Source organism: Tupaia chinensis, unplaced genomic scaffold, assembly GCF_000334495.1.
Source record: "Tupaia chinensis unplaced genomic scaffold, TupChi_1.0 Scaffold145814_1, whole genome shotgun sequence".
In the NCBI taxonomy this organism is placed as follows: domain Eukaryota; kingdom Metazoa; phylum Chordata; class Mammalia; order Scandentia; family Tupaiidae; genus Tupaia; species Tupaia belangeri.
In genome coordinates, this window is record NW_006205672.1 from 1,787,755 (window position 1) to 1,792,719 (window position 4,965).

The following is a 4,965-nucleotide window of genomic DNA, read 5'->3' on the forward strand; positions in this document are numbered from 1 at the left end:
AGAAATGTAATACACTGTAAAGATATATGTGATTCAATGTAATATAAACAAGATTATGATAGTAATAAATAAAATTAAATTAAAAAATTTAAAAATAGAACTACCTTATGATCTAGTAGTATACCCAAAGGAAAGAATACCTGTAGTTGCATGTTTATTGCAGCACTATTCACAGTAGCCAAGAAATGGGATCAACCTAAGTGCCTAGACTGATAAATGGATAAAGAATATATGGTATACACAATGGAACACTCTTCAACCATACAAAGGATAAATTCCTGTCATTTGAGGCAAAATGGACAAACCTAGAGGAACTAATGCTAAGTGAAACTAGACTCTGAAAGACACTTTATGTGCTCACTCATTAACAGAAGTTAAAATTTTGATTACATAGAAGTAGAGAGTGTGAGTCAGCCCCATACCCTAGTGATTAAGGGAGCCAATCCCACATGCCAGGCATATGTGCTTACATGTCTAAAATCCTGAAGGTAGGGATAGACAGAGGAGAAGGGATTGCAGCATGACCACCCCTATTGAGAGGTGCTGTCTCCTTGTCCTCTCTCTCTGTTTCTCTCTCTCTGGCAAATGTACATCCCTTCAAGCGAAAAAAAAAAAAAAAGAAAGAAAGAAAAAAAGAAAAGAAATAAACCAGAAGGGCAGATTTCTTTTGTTGTTGTTGTTGTTACATAAATTAACCCAATTATTGTAGGCTAGTAATATTCCAAGTGTCTATGGATCTTGTACTAGTCTTTCAATTCCTTCAGTCTTCTGATGGCAGACTTTACTGTGACAGCCAAAGTGCTGTTGTAGGCCCAGGCACCACCAGCTACTGTTTTCGTGGAGAAACCACAGTGCCAGATCCCCACAGCCCATCTCTTCCTCTTAGTTTTGCCACAGAAGGAGCAAGTGTACTTGGCGTGCTGGCTTATTTCAATTTTCTTCATCATTTTCTGGAGGGAGGCACTATAGTGGGTCCCGTATTTACCAACGATGCCAACCTTCTTGGTATGTTTAGTCATATTGCTGCCAACTAGGTTTAAGCCCAGAGAGCCAGAAGGGCTGATTTCAAATGTGTACATATTAAACTTATGATAAATGTTGGAAATGGTGAATATGCTTATTTGATTATTATATATTGTAAACATGTTTAAAAAAACACTTATTTGACAAAGATGTATAACTATTATATACAAATTAGAAATTACAATTATTATAAAATATTAAATTCTGATTCATACTACATCATGGATGAACCTTGAAAACCTAACTGAAGAGACCAGCAGTTGGCATAGTGGCTATGTTGCTGGACTCCCATGTAGTTGATCATGGCTCAAGTCCTGGACCCGGTGGCTTAAACTCATGCCAGGCATGTGTGCATGCGTGCCCAAGATCCTCAGAGGAGAATGGAGAAGAAGGGATTGTGGCATGCCCACCACCCCAGGGGGCGATTTCTTGCTTTCGGTCTCTCTCTCTGTCTTTCTGGCGAGCACATGCGCCCTATAGCAAAAACCTAACTGAAATAAGTCAGGAAAAAAGTGACAAATATATTGGTTGCACTTACTTAAGACATTTAGAGTAGGCAAGTTCACAGACAGAAAGCAGAGTTTACCAGAGATTAGGATGGAGGTAGAATGGGGAGTTACTGCTGAATGGGTGCAGAGTTTCTGTTTGGGATGATAAAAAGGTCTACGTGGGAAAAGTTTGAGTGTGGGCAGGTAAGGGATACACTATCAATTGATACACACGTCAATTTTGCTGTGAACCTAAAACTGCTCTAAAAAATAGTCTTATTTTTTTCTTGGTCCAACTACGGTGGCCCAAGTGGTACAACACTACTGTGCAAGGATATGACTTCATGACAGGCCTAGCTTTGCTTCCTGTACCAGCCTGAACAAGTGTGGCACAGTAGTTCTTTCCTGTGGTCCTGGCTAACTGGAAGGCTAGGCAGTGTTGGGACTATCTGTCTCTTTCTTCCTCTCCCCACTCCTTCTTTCCCACTCTTTGTAACTCATTTTTAAAAGTCTGGTTTTGGGGCCAGCAGAGAGCGTAATATTTCATAGCAGGACTCCCACAGAGTTGACCACAGTTCAAGTCCTCGACCTGGCAGCTTAAAACTCAACACTGGACACATGTGCCCAAAATCCCAGGAGGACAATGCTAGAGAAGGGATTGCAGCGTGGCCATCCCCCCTGGAGGATAATTTCTCACTGTCTGTTTCTCTGTCTCTTTCTGTGTAGCATGCATGTGTATATGTATGTATGTATATAATACAAAATTCTAAATAGCTTACAAGATGATCCAGTCCCATCTTATCTAACTTCATTTCAGCCTACATTTTTTTAAAAATATTTATTCTGCAGCCAATTAAGCCGACTGTGCCCCTTTACTCATGGGCACCTGGTGGGCAGTGGCTGCAAACAGCAGCCTCCTGGGTAGTGTATGCAGCCTGTTGTTATTATGGGTTGATCTAAGGGTACTTGGAGACAGCCTTTCCCAATGGATGTTTCTGTTTCTGACCTGGTGCTGTTTCCAATCTAGGCTCCAGACTGGTATGAGGGGTGCCTTTGGGAAGCCCCAGGGCATGGTAGCCAGGGTCCACATTGGCCAGGTTATCATGTCCATCCGCACCAAGCTGCAGAACAAGGAGCATGTGATTGAGGCCCTTCGCAGAGCCCAGTTCTAGTTCCCTGGTCGACAGGAGATTCACACCTCAAGGAAGTGGAGCTTTCCCAAGTTTAATGCTGATGGATTTGAAGACATGGTGGCTGAGAAGTGCCTCATTCCCGATGGCTGTGGTGTCAAATACATCCCCAGTCGTGGTCCTCGAGACAAGTGGAGAGCCTTGCACTCATGAAGGTTCATACTGTGCTGCCCCTTCCTTAATCACAGTTATCAATAAATCTTAACTTCTGATCTCCTAAAAAAAAAAAAAAGCATTTATTAACACACCTTCCCCAACCCAGTTCCTTATCTGCTTTTGCATTCAGTTCTAAGACCACAGTTTCTGACCACTGTACTGTATTTCTCAAATTTGGGTGTGGCTTTCCGAGGCCTGGCACCCTGTGGCTAAACTTACATTAATTATATCCAATGTACCTAAAAAATTAATGAAAAAGAAATCGAGTTAGTACAATGAAAACTCCAATTCTGGAAAGGGGAGAATAAGTGGAAAATGGCACGTGGTTTTCACTGATCCATGGTATATATTAAATATTCTGCCAGCAGGAACGTGGAAGATGCCCTTCTCTGGCAGCAGAGTGAGTTATTTGGCTAGCTGGCTGGGAACCTCCAGGTTTATGCACTCTGAGGCTTTTTCTTTCTGTCCACCACGACCCCTGGTTCTTCCTGCTAGAGGATCTATTGTTCTCCACGGCTGTGCCAGAGAGGGCAGGAGGAAATGAATAGTTTGGGGACTACTCAACTTTACTGTGTACGAGGTGAGAACTTAGAGACAAGAGATTGCTAAGGCTGGGCTTTCTTTGGCAGTACTGTTCCTGTGAAAGCTGAGCAGCTTTTTGGTCGATTTGCTTCTGTTCAATTCCTTCTGCTAGTTACCACAACCAAAGATTTTTTTCTAGATACAGTGTTTAAGCCTGAGAATTCTCATTGCTAGCACCTTCAGTGCTCTACTATCCCCTGACCTCAATTTAACAATAGAACATTTATCCTAAGTAGTTCAAAACATTAGCCATAGGTTGCAACTCGTAATCTTACCTATGTCCTCCTTTTTTTTTTTTAAGTTAAGGCAATATTTATTCAATTTCCTTGTAATCATGTTCTATAAGGCATAAGTAGTTGTTATTTGGAAGAATACAGCTTTTTAAAGGCCTTGTATAGGTTGGATTTTAGTTCAGAAATACATCATGACTGACTGATGTGAATTTCAGAGAACCTTCTCTGACATCGGCTTACTCATGATAAATGCATTTTCACCTCACCATTGCTTGATCAAATTCAATGGCTATTTCAGCAGCAGAACATGGCCAGTTATGGCAGCGGCTCTGAAGGTCACCTGTTTTACTAGGGCCAGGCCCAAGAGTTGGCCATCGTGGGCTCCGTGGGCTCCCAGGCTGTACTCTGAATGATGACGGCAATTCCTTGGCCACCTCCAATGCAAACTGATCCAACAGCATATTTTCCACCTCGACACCTTAGTTCATGATCCAGGTATGTGTGGTAATTCTTGATCCAGACCTTCCCAGTGGGTGACCCAAAGCAATGGCTCCTCCATTCACATTGGTTTTACTCGGGTCAAGATCCAAACCCTTCTCAACAGCCAAGTACTGGGGAGCAAATGCTTCATTCACCTCTACCAAATCCATGACCTTAAGACTCAGTCCTGTTTTCTTCAGCGCCCCATTGTAGCAGGGACAGGACCAATACCTATGATAGAAGGGTCACATCCAGAAACAAAGTAGCCCACAACTCTTGCCAGTGGTGTGAAGTATGTGGGTTTTTGTTTGTTTGTTTGTTTTGCTATAGGATGCATGCACTCACCCGAAAGAGAGAGACAGAGAGACAGAAAGCAAGAAATCACCCCCCAGGGGGAATGGCCTCGCCGCAATCCCTTCTCCTCCATTCTCCTCTTGGGATTTTGGGCATGCACGCACACGCGCCCATTGTGAGTTTAAGCCACCGGGTCCGGGACTCGAACCGCAGTTGACTACATGGGAATCCAGCAACATAGCCATTACACTAACTGCTGGTCCCGAAGTAAAGTTTGGAGAGGTTTTTGCTAAAGGGTATGTGTGGTCACCAGAAAGACAGAGAGACATAGAGATAGAAAGTGAGAAGTCACCCCCAAGGGGGGATGGCCACGCCGCAATCCCTTCTCCATTCTCCTCTCGGGATCTTGGGCATGCACTCACACACGCCCAGCGTGAGTTTAAACCACCGGGTCCAGGACTTGAACCGCAGTCGACTACATGGGAGTCCAGTGACATAGCCATTACGCTAACTGCTGGT

At 43.4% G+C, this 4,965-nt stretch overlaps 1 non-coding gene and 1 pseudogene across 1 annotated transcript; one reads left to right on the top strand and one right to left on the bottom strand.

Annotated features, from left to right (window-relative positions):
* The first annotated feature begins 2,354 nt into the window (after positions 1-2,354).
* Positions 2,355-2,489, top strand: LOC114006147 (small nucleolar RNA SNORA70). Its single transcript, XR_003547910.1, has one exon. It is a non-coding gene; the product is annotated as a small nucleolar RNA SNORA70 (small nucleolar RNA).
* A 1,531-nt stretch (positions 2,490-4,020) lies between these two features.
* Positions 4,021-4,965, bottom strand: part of LOC102499617 (3-ketoacyl-CoA thiolase, mitochondrial-like) — a 7,238-nt pseudogene continuing 6,293 nt past the window's right edge.